The 14,365-nt window shown below is 49.2% G+C and overlaps 1 protein-coding gene across 1 annotated transcript in view; it reads left to right on the top strand.

The window, feature by feature from the left end:
• The window catches only part of NEXMIF (neurite extension and migration factor), a 200,500-nt gene that overhangs the window by 160,049 nt on the left and 26,086 nt on the right, over positions 1-14,365 (top strand).

The raw sequence follows: 14,365 nt of genomic DNA, 5'->3' as shown, positions 1-14,365 counted from the left end.
TGTTTGGTGTAGGCTGGGCTGGGAGTCCAACAGCCCTTTGGAAAGCACGAGGGCAGTGCCTGTGAATAGCCATTTACCATCTCACTTTGCCCCATGCAGCCTTCGCTGCCGGCAGCGGTTCTGCAGCAGGAGCAGCAGGAGGGAAAGAGCCAGGCAGCACTTCCCCCGTTCCCACAGGCTCTGGGGCATAGAGGGATAACCTGGAGTTCTGGGAATATTGAGCCTGCTGCACACATACCTCTCCTGAGGAGACTGGTTGGGAGAGTTGGGAGTGTTCAGCCTGGAGAAGGCTCTGGGGACACCTTAGGGCTCCTTCCAGTGTCTAAAGGGGCTCCAGGAGAGCTGGAGAGGGACTTGGGATAAGGGATGGAGGGACAGGACAAGGGGAATGGCTTCCCATTGCCAGAGGGGACGGATAGGTGGGATATTGGGAAGGAATTCTTCCCTGTGAGGGTGGGCAGACCCTGGCACAGGTGCCCAGAGATGCTGTGGCTGCCCCATCCCTGGGAGTGTCCAAGGCCAGGTTGGATAAGGCTTGGAGGGCTGGTGGAAGGTGTCTCTGCCCATGACAGGGGATGAAATGGGAGGAACCTTTAAGGTCCCTTCCAACCCAAACCAGTCTGGGATTCTGTGGCTCACCATCAGGGGAATTTCTCTTCTCCACCTGTATCGTGTTTAAGGTGGACACTGACACTCAGGGTAGCCCAAAGACCCTTTTTAATCACAATAATCCTTGATTAAGATCGTTACAGCAACCAGTAGCAGCACTACTGGTAACACTGAGTTGGTATTTCTATCTCACAGGCTCACTCTTCAAGCTGTCAGCCCAGATGCAAGTTAAAAAAAAAATTAAAAAAAAACAGAAAACCAAAAATGGTTTTCAGCCACGTAGCCATTTTAGAGCTGTGTTTTTAAAAAGTGGAATCTCACTTACTGGGGGATATTTTTATGGATGATACAAGATTTTAAAGAAAAGTCTCCTGTGCATCTTCAGTTTTTCTTTAGCTTGTCTTGTGTGCAGAAGGGACCTTTGGCAGGGAATTGGTGCCAACCACAGCTACTCTCTGAGTACTATTTTCACTGATTTTTTTGCTTACTTTGAACCTCTGTAAAATAACAATATCGTGTCTTGCAAATCTGCATTTTCAAGCAATTCAGCATCATCTAATGGAATGGTGACATCCTGCAGGTAAATGAGAACAGGAGCCATTCCCTACTGTGAATGGGTAAGGGTGGGCATGGGGGAAAATAGGGACAGACTAGTAAAAGATGAGGAACATGGTGAACCCTGAAATGCTCAGGAATTGTAAGACTGGCCTAACTAATGCAATTGAAAAAAATAAATCTTGATTTTTTTTTTATGTGTGTGCTGGTTTTTTGAGTTTCTAAGTCATACTTGGTTTATATTCTCAAGTATTTCTTTGCAGGATAGTGGGTCAGACACGTGCTTTTGTTTTAGGTGAGACTGTCAGGTCATCCCTCAACTCCAGGAGCTCAAGCATTTGCAAAGACATCAAACATTCAGAGCTGATTGCACTGGGTGAGCTGGAAGCACTAAATTTAGATCTTTTAAAATCCTTCCTTTCTGCAGGGCTGCTGGATTGCTAACTAAGGTGAATAAACCAGGGAAGTACTTTGAGTTTCAGATTGATAGCATCCTTTTAAAGCTGAGCATAAATCCCACGGTGCTTCACCTCCCTCCCACAATCAGATCCAAAGGGCGAGAGTAACTCTGTCATTTTTTTCCCCCAAGCTATCCAAGGAACAGATATCAGGGATCTGTTAATGAAATATTAGCAGATCCATGCCAGGAAAAGCGACAGTAAGAGAAATCTGTGCTGGTAGACGAGGGAGTTGCAGCAGTGACCCGACAAGACTGAGCCAATTCAACCCAGAGATCTGGTTGCTATTGAGAGAAAATATTCCTGGCTCCAAGAAAGGAGGATGAAAACCCTCTAGAATGATGGAGTTGCACCATCTGTGACACCTGCATTCAGTGACGGGCACGGGAGATAATGGGCACCGAGACTGTACAGCAAAACATGCGTCATTTACCTTGGAAGAAAGAGGTTTAATTTCTGAAAGGCTCTCAGCACATCTTGAGAGGTAAATGGGAGCCAAGGACGTTTGTCACCTGGCAGACTGAGCCACAGAACCGGACTCATCCCAGCAGGAATAAACCTTCCAGGGCTGCACATGGAAATTTCCTGCTTGTCTGTGGGCTGACAGAGCACGGCGGATTCCGGTGGGGGACTGACTGGGTTTGGAGCATCACTGTGGAGATGAAAGGTGGATGGGTGGCCAGAGTCATCACTCTGAGCCCTTTTTGTCCCAGGAAATGCTGCAAAAATCCCTGCTCCTCCCCACCCTGGGTATTTGTTTTCCAGGTGGTTGAGTGGCAGCTCATCAGCATTCCCAGCACAGGGGTGTAGGGTGAGCCCTGGGGCTCACCAGCATCCTCTGCATCCCCACCCTTCCCCCAGTGGCTACAGCACCTGTTCTGTGGGTCATTTGGGGTACAACTTTTCACACGTTATATCCTTCATACAAACCTCTCTATTAAAGAAAAAAGAGCAGGAGGTGCTTAATATCCTCAGATTTTAAAGGTGTCTTTAGTTGATGTGAGCCTTGGAGCTCTTCACCTTGACCTGTGGTTTTCAATCACTCCCACCCTTCCTTGGGTCTGTCTTTCTTTCACAGACTCACGGAATTGTTAAGGTTGGAAAAGACGTCTGAGGTTGCCAAGTCCAGCTGTCAACCAGCACCACCACCATGGTCACCACTAAACATGTCCCCAAGTGCCACATCCACTGCCAGAGGTGGTGACTCCATTGCCTCCCTGGGCAGCCTTTTCCAGTCCCCTTTTCAGGAAGGCATTTTCCCTAACACCCAATAGCAACCTTGCCTGGCATAAGTTATGGCCATTTCTTCTTGACCTGGGAGCAGAGCCCCCTCTCCTGGCAGGGATTGCAGAGAAGGAGAAGGTACCCCCTGAACCACCTTTTCTCCAGGCTGTGCCCTCCCAGCTCCCTGAGCCACTCCTGCTGCTCCAGCCCCTTTCCAGCTGTTCCCTTCTCTGCACTCTCTCCAGCCCCTTCCCAGCTCCGTTCCCTTCTCTGCACACTCTCCAGCCCCTTCCCAGCTCCGTTTCCTTCCCTGGACACTCTCCAGCCCCTTCCCAGCTCTGTTCCCTTCCCTGGACACTCTCCAGCCCCTTCCCAGGTCTGTTCCCTTCTCTGCACACTCTCCAGCCCCTTCCCAGCTCTGTTCCCTTCCCTGGACACTCTCCAGCCCCTTCTCCAACTCCATTCCCTTCCCTGCACACGCTCCAGCCCCTCAGTGTTTTTAGGTATTGACAAACTTGCAAACAAACCTTTCAGAGCCCAGTCCAAGCCCTTGGAATGTGGCTCCAGGAGCAGGTGAGGGGCTGGCTGGTCCTGACATCTCCTGTTCTCACATTAAGGCAGTGACAGCTCCCACCTCGCCGTGCCCAGGCTAAATTGGCTCTCTTTGAAACAACTGACATTTCTTGGAGTGCAGACTCCTCTCTGCAGCCCTGCCCTCGCCACAGCCCATTTATCAGCTGCTGCTGGGAGGGTTGCAGCGAGCCTGGGCCATGGGGTCGGGTTAGTGAGCAGCCTGGGAGATGTGCCACCGGTGCCGTCCCCATTAACCTCTCAGCGCACCGAGCCAAGAGCCATCACTCCCCATTGCTGCAGGGCTCGTCCTGCTGGGAAAGCAGCCTGTCCCCTGCCCTTTAAATACACTGCCACATGCCAATCCCCATTTTTATGAGCCAGGGTGAAAAAACAGGCTCTGCCTGCAGCGTCACTCATGGCGTCACCGTGTAAATACCCAGGAATCCTCTAAGTGATTTGAAGACACTGAGCTAAAGCCTTTTCCTTAAACACGAGCCATGGGCACAGCTAGAGGGTGAGTTTAAGACTTGATTTATGCATTGCTCTGTAGTTTGTTCTTGTCTTTCTTGCCAGGACATAAGGTTGATGTTAGACCCCATCTGGGGTGCTGCATCCAGCTCTGGATTGCCTGGCACAGGAAAGTCATGGACCTGTCTGGAGCAAGTCCAGAGGAGGTCACAGTGATGATTAGAGGGATAGAGCAGCTCTGCTGTGAAGAAGGGTTGAGAGAGCTGGGCCTGGAGAAGAGAGGACTCCAGGGAAACCCTGAAGCCCCTTCCAGTACCTAAGGGGGCTCCAGAAGAGCGGGAAATGGACTTAGGAGAAGGGCCTGGGGTGACAGGACAAGGGGAAATGGCTTCCCACTGCCAGAGGTCAGGGTTAGATGGGATATTGGGAAGGAACTCCTGCCTGTGAGGGTGGGCAGGCCCTGGCACAGGTTTCCCAGAGAAGCTGTGGCTGCCCCATCCTTGGAAGTGTTCGAGGCCAGGTTGGATGGGGCTTGGAGCAACCTGGGATAGTCAGAAGTGGCCATGGCCCTGGCAGGGGGTGGAACAAGGTGACTTTAAGGTCCCTTCCAACCGTTTCATTATTCTAACAGTCTGTGTTGGTGTCTGCTAGACCACGAGGGAGATCCTCTCCCATTCTTCAGTCAGGAAAGAATCTCCACTGCACCAGCAGAAAGCTGCCAGTGACATGACCTGCTGTGTGTGCCCACACAAGCCCAGCCATCACTCTTTGTCCCCACCATGCTGGAGCTCCCAAAGCTCTCATGTTGTAACTGCATTTTTTTTCAGCAAAGAGGAGATTTGATCAATTCCTTCTTCACAATTGTGCGGGTAGAGCTCAACAAAGATCCTGGGCCACGGCAGAGGTTTTGGTTCCTTCCCACCCTCTCCAGCAGAGGCTCAGCCTGCCCCTGCCTTTCCTGCAGCCTCCATCCCCCCCCAGCTCCTGCTCCCAGAGGCAGAGTCACTTATTTGCTGCAAATCAATCGCCCGCACATCATTTGCTTTAAGCGAGATACCTTTGAAAGGGTTTCTACAGACTGAATTTGTAATGCACATTTGGGAACACTTTTTCCCCACCGTTATCAGCCCTAATGAAATCCCAGGTCATTTTTAGGCAGCCTGTTATCTCTGTGATCTGGAGCTCTGCACTAATTTCCTGGAGTCTAAATCTTCCCAATGAACTTTCTCCTCGTGCGGTGGACGCGGCGTTTCCTCCGCACAGATCCCTGGGGCTCTGCAAGAGCAAACCCCAAGCTCTTCTGGGCAGCAGTTACTCAGGGCACTTTCTACCCATGTCTTTGGTTTTAAAAGCTTTTCCTGTGTGGTTTGAATGCATCTTGGCTTTCAGCCCCATTCCCACCTTGGCTTCCTGGTCACAGGGATTTTGGAGTTATTTCCTTTTTTGTGCACATGTCTGCAGTTCTCTCCATCAGCAAATCACAAATCACAGAATGGTTTGGGTTGAAAGGGACCTTGAAGACCATCTCATTCCAACCCCCTGTCACAGGTGGGGACACCTTCACAGGATCACTGATTCACAGAATCCTTAGGGTTGGAAGGGACCTCTGGACATCATCCAGTCCCACACCCCTGCCCAGGCAGGGTCACCTGGAGCAGGTGACACAAGCATGTGCCCAGGTGGGTTTGAATGACTCCAGAGAGCAGACTCCATGCCCTCCCTGGGCAGCTGTTCCAGTGCTCTGCCACCCTCAACATAAAGAAGTTCTATCACATGTTGAGGTGGAACTTCTTGTGTTTTAGTTTGTGGCCATTGCTACTCATCCTGTCAGTGGGCACTGCTGAAAGGAGCCTGGCACCTTCCTCTTGGCACCTGGCTTGGAGATATTTACACATAGTGATGAAATCTCCTCTCAGTCTTCTCTTCTTCCACAAGACTTCTTGTTCCACAAGCTGTGCCCAGGGAAGTTTAGGTTGGACATTAAGAAGAAATTATTCACCAAAGGATGATTAAATATGTTGTGGAGACCCTGGAGGTGTTCAAGGAGTGAGTGGCATTCAGTGATCTGGGCAGTGTGACAAGGTGGGAGTCGGTCACAGGTTGGACTCTGATCTCAGAGGTCTCTTCCAGCCTAAATGGTTCTGTGATTCTGACACCAGGATGTGTGGGCTTGAGCTTTGAGCAGAGGCTGCTCTCCTTGCAGGTTTGTGGTTCTGTGCAGGATCTTGGTGGCATTGCAGAGCTACCTGAACTTTGTGCTGTGTCTCCTACTGCCCAGTCCTTGTATGACATAAAAAAAGCCTGTACAAAGGAGCTGCTCAGGTCCTTGTTCTTAAAGGGAAGTCCTGAAGAGTGAGTGATTCAGTGTAGATGTTCCTTAACTCAAAAGATACACTTTGGTGCATGTATGAACAGAGATCTGCTTTGTCCCTAGACACCATCCCTGTCACCTAATTTGATTTAAATGAGGTTAAATAAAACCTGCAAGTGTTTTACTGGACTTCCATCAAATTGTTCAACAATAGCACCACTTATGGTGTGTAGAAATATGTCTTTCCACTCTCCAAGTGCAAGTAATTTATCAACAAGTGGTCCTTGTCCCTGTACCGTGGCAAGTCTCTGTGAAATCTGCTTTTTGGAGCAGGCTGTGCTTTATTCAACATGTTACAAATATGCCATGTTTTTTAAATGTTAAGATGCCTGAGAATGAAAAGGAAGTGTGTGTTGTGGAATAATTTGTGAAGGGAAAGCTCTCCATTGTGCAGACACTCCTTGAAATTAATAGCTCTGCATTAAATGTGTTCTTGAACTTGGCAATGGACTTCGACTTCACCCATTGTGGAGGAAATTTCACCAGTTTAAGGCAAAGGTGTAGACAGAGGACTGGGTGGTTTATCCTTCATATCCACCTTTGTGTTTTCCAGCCAGTGGAGGAGACATTGTCCCCTTTCCCTCTTTACCTGTTGTGTAGGACAGTCAGTAACTGGAACACCCTCTGGCATATGGGAGGCACATTCTTCTGCCAGAAGGCTTTCAATCCACATCTCCTGCTTCCTCTGTGCTTGCTGGTGCCTGTCCCACATGGACAACATGGATGCAGCATGACCTGTCCCCAGGCAGGGTCCTGCCCCTCTGCCCCACACACTGAACCCAAACAACCACAGCTTGCTTGGCCCATGGCAGTGATGGGACCAGCCTGGGGTTGTGTCCCTGCTTGGAGCCTGAGGGATGATTTTGAGTTTATCCAACTGAAACTTTTAAATTTTATTTTATTATAAATCTGAACTCATGAGTGGGAACATAAGACAACACACTTTTCCAAGCAGGCTTCACAGTGTGATCAGCCTCCATGATGGGGGGATTTCTTATCTTGGTGCCCCAGACCCTGGTGGGAGGTGCTGGCATCTCACCTGCCAGTGCAGCAGGGAGGGAGAGGTGGTCAGGACAGGCGATGGAGACAGTCTCTCCTTGCAGGCTGTCAGGAAACAGGAGATGATCCTCCCCAAAGCACTGTCAGTTTAGAGCTGGGGAAGGCAGAGCTGCCCAGGGTTTGAGGTCAGACAGTGGCACCCACGTGCTCAGGGCAGACCCTTCACCCTCTTGTTGCAAAGCCCTGTCTCTGCCTTGTCTCCTGTAAAAGGATTTAGAGGCAACTTGGCATAAGAGGAATTTTAAATCTTATTTTGTGTCTGACAAAGTTTCCTTGGAGAGATACCTTTATTTTTCAGCTGGATGAGTTGCCTCTCCCAGGTACTTCTGACACTCATTGTTCAAGACCCAGGGCTGGAAGTGGTGTGTGCCCATGTGGGGCAGGCACCTGCAGCCTGGGGAAGGCCCTGCCCACCACAAATCCACCCTCTCCTCTGAAATTTCTGCAGTCTGGACCCACACACTGCAAAGGGCAATAAAACCAGGGAGGCTGCAGATTCCCAGGCAGGCAGGATGAAGGTCCCAGAGCAGGGAGCCTCAGCTCAGCGTTCCCTGATGGCTCTCAGTTTCCTGTCTCAGCACTGATGTTATTTTAATACAGTTCCATGGCTGGAGTTGCTGTGATTAGCAGAGCAATTTGCAGCACGTTCTTCAAAATTGCCAGTCAATTTGAGCTCAAAATAGATGCGAGCTGCTGCCCAAAAAAGCACTCAATGGTTCCTAAAGTCTGAACAGGATTTGAGGTGCCTCTATGATGTGTGGGATCCCCAAGCTCCTGCCTTGCACCCCTTTTAATTGCAGAGTGGTGAGTGAGTTTGTTAAGGCTAAAAGGGAATAAGGTGGTGCAGGGATTTTGTTAAATCCCTTGAAGTTGGCTCTGTCTCCTTGAGCTGCCACGGGATGTGAAGGTCACATCCTTCCCACCTCCTTTTATCCCAGCAGTAGGCCTGGCTTTAGGAGCTTTAGAGGTAAGGTTTAGAAGAGAAGCGACTTTCTGCTCCTTTAGATAATAAATGTGCACCGTGGTCCTCCTCTAACACTGGCTTGGAGGGTGGGATTAGCTGGATTTTGCCCAGCTCAGGCCGATCGATCGCGTTGGCAGCGGCTGCTGGAGCTGCGAGTGCCACGGGGTACAGATGGCACTGTGCAGCCACATGGAGGACACTGCTCCTCCCTCATGATGTTCCTGCTGCCAAGCAAGAGCCCGTGGGCTCCATTTTTCTTTGTATTTCCCCTTTCTTTGCTGTGTGCAGGGCCCTGCGAAGAACATCACACAGTGCTCTGTGCAGGGAGTGCAGGTTTTGGGGTGGGCAGCACTGGGTGCCCGCCCATCATGTGCATCCTTCTCATGGCAACTGAGATGTGCTGCCCCTTGGGCAGCCTTTTACCCAGGGACCTCCACAAGGGTGGTCCTCCCTTAAACCTTTGCATGTGTTTGAAGGTCAGGGTGACATGAGTGGGTGACAGCAGGGACATGAGCAGAGCCCACCCAAAAGGAGAGGCTCGAGGTGCAGCCTTTTGCAAACTCCAGTGTGTGTAGTGGTCACCTGTGTCTCTGCAGGGACAGCAGATACGGTCATGCTCCTCATGGAAGAGCCAGATCCCTGCTCCAGGCCCCGTTGAGCCGAGGGAGACTGTTGGTGGTACCAGCTGTACCACACAACTGCCAGGCAGAGTTTGCCTTGGGGGACTGCACATCATGTCTTTGAAGAGCAAACCTTGTTCTCAGCCATGGCAGGATCTGCTGGATGTTCCAACAGATTCCTTTTGATCACAGATGATGAGTTCTCCAGGATCTGGTCTTGGCTTTCCAGGGGAATCAGTATGAAGCTATGGATTCTTCCTTCAGCTGGCATTTAATAGGTTGTTTTCTATTAGGTTTTGACTTTGCCACAGTCTTACTCTTTGCAGTGTGAGGCTCAGAAGTTTATCCAGAAATAAGATGGGATTTGAACCATGCTAAAACAGGTTTGTGGCTTTCCAAAAGAGAAGCTGGAGATTTTGGTTTGGTTTTATTTTCCTCTTAGCAGTTTCATCACTGCTCCCAATTTCGCTGGGATCCTTTGGCACTGACAATGAAGTGTCCTTGAGAGGCTGCAACACATCACCGCTGTCTTCTGAGAAAGTTTTAAACAAGCCGGATTGTTTACCTTTGAGGAAAAAAGGACAACCCCCCCCTATTTTGTGAAAAACAAAGCACTTAGCAGGGCTTGGCATTAGGTGGAGACAAACCAGCAGGGCTGGAGCATCCAGCCAAGCCCAGGGGTCCCGCCCCGTTCCGTCGTCCCTTCGTGAGCACAGATTTGGATACAGATTTTTGTTTTTACTGAGGAATTGATTTCACAGCTGCCCTAAGTGAGCAAAACCGTGATGTATTAACTGATGTCAGGCACAGGATGTTTACCTATTTATCTTTGCTCCAGCAGCGCCCGTAGTAGTTTTTCCTTCTGTTCTCCAGGACTCGTTAAACGCTACAAACATCTCCGAGATCCTAATGAAACAATTGCATCCACACAGCTTGATATGCAAAGTAACACCTCCAGCAAAGCCTGATAAATGCCTGCCTTTATGACTTTTTTTCTTCCCCCTGTGTTCACATGGAGGGGAAATACGTTGATTTCCTCTTAGTTTATAAAAAAAATAATAAAAAAAGGAAAAGAATGGATGCTGGTTAGTGGGGAGTGGGGAGAGGGGATGGTTGTGGGACCTGCATTGCTGGGGCTGTCACACAGGCATGGTCCAAAGCTGGTCCACATAGTGGAGGGTCCCTGTAGCAATGCATTCACAATATATGGCATGGAGAATGTCCTGCCAAAAATGGGCTAATGAAGAGAATCAACCAGCTACTGATAATGCTTTATCAACTGATGTTTTTAATGTGGTTTGAATGTACTCAATGTAAAAACTGCAGTGTCACTGCTTCTTCTTCCCAGAATACCCTGCCAGGTCAGGGGGCTGGGGAAAGATTGTGACCTCATGTTCCTTGAAACCCTTTCTCATTGAGTGTAAATCCTCTTACTCCTATTGGCCCAAAGCCAGCTTCCCCTCTTGTCCCTTATTGCTGAGTTTGAGTCCCTCCAAAGTCCATATAAACCTGTCCCCATGAATTAACTTCCTCTTTGTCCCTTTTCCCTCTCTGGTGGTCTCTGCATGTCCTTCTCTGGGGCTCTCAGGGACCACGTGGTGGGAGGAGAACAGGGAGCAGATTTCCTCCTGGGTTAATGGACTAACAGCTCCAGGATCAGGAGGATCACCATATCTTTGCAGAATCCCTACAACACACAGCATCAACAAGGCGTAAAGAAATCCCACATGCACAGGTCCCCAGTCCCCCCAGTAGCTCCCAGTGGGGATGCTGTGCTGGTGGGGCTGCAGCTCAGCAGGCTCTGCTGTGTGGGATGAGAAGCAGCACTCACTGTACCTGGGCTGGTGGAAGAGAAGCCCAAAGAAGCAAACGCCTTTTGCTTCCATTCCTAAATAGAAGGAATTTACATCCCAGGAAAGGTCACTGTGCATGGAAAAGTTGACTCAAGTGTCAGACTTGAGTGGTGATGCTCCTGCTTTCCTGGTGCTGTAGAGCTCTGCAAATACCAGCCCTGGAGCCAGGCTGGGAGAGCTGGGGGGGGCCAAATGGGGAAGGAAAGGCTCCAGGGAGACCTGAAAGCCCCTTCTAGTGCCTAAAGGGGCTCCAGGAAAGCTGGAGAGGGACTTGGGATAGGGGACAGAGGGACAGGGAAAAGGGGGAATGGCTTCCCACTGCCAGAGGGCAGGAATAGATGGGATATGGGGAAGAAACTCTTGCCTGGGAGGTTGCCCAGAGCAGCTGTGGCTGCCCTATCCCTGGAAGGGTCCAAGGCCAGGTTGGACGGGGCTTGGAGCAACCTGGGCTGGTGGAAGGTGTCCCTGCCCATGGCAGGAGGTGGAATATGATGAGCTCTCAGGTCCCTTCCAGCCCAGCCCATTCCATGACTGTGCTCCCCTCGGCCATGCCCAGCAGCACCGGGGGGATGTTCGGGCAGCCCTGGGTTTTCCATGCCCTTTCCCAGCCTGGCACTTCATCCCTCTCGCCCTGCTGCCATTTGTCCCCCTGTGTGTCCCCAAAGCCTGGCGGAGCCGCCGGATCCTCCGGCACTGCGGTGACTGTGCCATTAATGCCGGGAGCGCGTTTGGGGAGTGCCAGGCTGGCTGATTGGCGTAGCAGGGTTTGGATTCTGCGCTGAATATGACTAATAATCCATGACCTGGCTGTGATTGTAGATGAAAGAAAGCTGATGAAGAGGCCCTGCAGTGGCACAGAAAGGAATTAGCCATTGTCTAAAGCCGGGGCAGGACCGGAGCATTTGGATTTCACATCGGAGATTCACGGGTGAATAACTCAACCCTTGAAAAGGCGCTTCAGCCGCAGTGTGACATCCCCACATCTTCTTTCAGTGATATCCAAGACTTTAACTAAACATTGCCTCCCAGGGAGCTGGGGCAGCTGTCCAGATAGTTTTTCCTCCTAAATATCAGCATTCCCGATTGTTACCTGGATACGGATAGAGATTTGGACCGATATCTTAAGAGCTGCAATCGCTCTTAATGCAGGATTTTGCCTTCAGAAATTGCCTCTGGCATTTGGCACAACCCAAAATCTTTCCAACCTTTAGATTTAATTGATGCTTCCATCTAATCTGTTGAAGTGCTAAGGCTTGAAGGAGTGGGGATGGGGTTGTTTGGAAATCTTAAATAAAAGAACCAGTTCTCGAAGGCAAAATGTTGGTGGAGTTATTAAACCTGAATAGGAAAGTCAAGGAAAAGAAGGTTGTGTGTAAAACAGCCTTGAAAAATGGCTTGATGTTGATCTAACTCCCTGAAGGGAAGTTCTGGCCAGGTGGGGGTTGGTCTCTTCTCCCAGGCACTCAGCAATAGGACAAGGGGGCACGATGGGCTCAAGCTCTGCCAGGGGAAATTGAAGTTGGAAATCAGAAAAAACTTCTTTTCAGAGAGAGTGCTCAGACACTGGAATGGGCTGCCCGGAGAGGGGGTGGATTCCCCATCCCTGGAGGTTTTTCAGCTGAGCTTGGCCGTGGCACTGAGTGCCGTGATCTGGTAAAGGGACTGGAGTTGGACCAAGGGTTGGACTTGATGATCTCGGAGGTCTTTTCCAACCCAAATGATTCTATGATTCTCTCTTGGGGCCCTGTAACCCTAAAACTAAACCCAGTGCTATAAATCTCTGCATTTGAGTGGAAAGGGCCAACCATCCAGAGCTGTAAGTGTTAAAGTGTTGCTACAACCTCAGCTCCACTTCCCCCAGCATATACATTAGTGTAAGCCTTTAAATAAATGATCACATATTATTCCTCAAATAATTCACCATTTTCTGAATTATTAGCTAAAAATGGATGGTATCTTATAATTGTCATCAATTCCATCTCCTTATCGGGCCTAATAAGTTCTTTTCTCGATGTGATAAGTGTTTTGATGATTTCCTTTTCCCACCTACCCTGAATCCCTCTTTAGTCAGAAGCACTCACTCCTTTGGATGCACATCACGGGGGAGATGGGAAGCTGTTTAACCTGGAACATTTGTGGTCCAGCTGTGGCAGCTGTAGGAAAATATGCCTAAATCAGTAGGTACTGCAGGATTTCCCCAAATGTAAGTCACTTTTAGACTGGCCTTGTCTGGTAGAGCCACTACACTGAGATGGTCTCTAGGAAAAATGATGATGATGATGACAATGTATTTAAGAGCTGCTACTTGCTTGTGTCATTAAAGGTTTTAAAAGCAAAAGCAAATGAGCAGAAGTAACCCCAGCTTTGTACTCTGCAGATAAAAACACAGGCTTTCCAAGGAATATGAAAGGAATTGCATGAAGTTGAAAGTTTAAAAAGGAATTTGTGTGGAAGGGCCTATGTGCTGTCCATGTAGTCATTTATGTGTATCTAGAAAGGAAAAATCCTTGTAAAGCTTTAAGATCTTCAGGAATGTTCAGAGGTCTGGCTAGAAACCTGGATATAATGGCTAAAGGATTTTTGTGTGCCACATCCCTGTGGAATGTTGCCCTTTTTGGGGGATCTCTCACCACTGTCTCTTTTCTGGCAATCTGATTCCCTCCGTTTCTTGAAGCCAGTGATGGCACATGGCATGTCCCTGCCCATGTCAGGGGGGTTGCTTTAGATGAGGTTTGAAGTCCCTTCCAACCCAAACCATTCTGTGTCCCACAGTAAGGGAGAAATTCCTTCTGCACGTGAGCAGCTCCTTCTTCCATAGTGAACACCCAGTGGAGCAGCCAGTTGGGCAGAGCTCTCCTGCCTTTTCCTACGGGAGCTCCCACCCAGAACATCTGATCACTGTGGGCACAGGGGCACAGGAACCCCCCATGCCCCACCATGGGCGGGCATTGTCCATACAGAGCTCCCTGAACCAGTTCCTTGTGAGCCCTTCCTCCCTCGCTCCAGCTTCATTCCTTCCTGTGCCTCAGCCAGGCACTCCATTGTTTGCTTTCCTGTCTGTGCTTTTATGACAATTATGTGGACTTTGGAAATTAACACTTTTTATCCTGAGTCCATGTCTGCTGATTGCTAATAAGAGACGAAGGAGATTTGTTTAAATTTCTTTTTTCTTATAAAATTTCTAATTTGAAGATATTAGAAAGGAGAAGTGTTTACCCCACTAGGGTTACTGCAAATATCCTGATGAGCTTTCACATCCTCCTCTGGCACCAGCTTAATTATCCTCCTTAGTCCAAACTTTAATATGTTACGAATTTGTACAGAAAAAAAAATTCCTCTTTTCTTCCTTTTTTTTTTAACCTTTTTATAACAGGGACAAGAAGAGAACAGTTCAAACAGGAAACCTTAAGATGTCAAGAAAAGAAGTAATGGTAAAGTTTAGGTCTAAGTCTTTTCTTCAGCATCTCCCTGTGAAAACCATCCCCTCTGCTCTCCTGGCCCTGCATTAATCCATATCTTCAACCCAAAATTTCCACACCCTTTTTCAGCTGGGTTAGTTAATAATATCCAGTGTGTGAGAGACTGTAAAACATCCCCTTTCTTCATCAGTT

This window comes from Pithys albifrons, chromosome 14, assembly GCF_047495875.1.
Source record: "Pithys albifrons albifrons isolate INPA30051 chromosome 14, PitAlb_v1, whole genome shotgun sequence".
NCBI lineage: Eukaryota > Metazoa > Chordata > Aves > Passeriformes > Thamnophilidae > Pithys > Pithys albifrons.
Note: the sequence above shows the minus strand (reverse complement) of the source record. Positions and strands in the feature narration are given on the sequence as shown.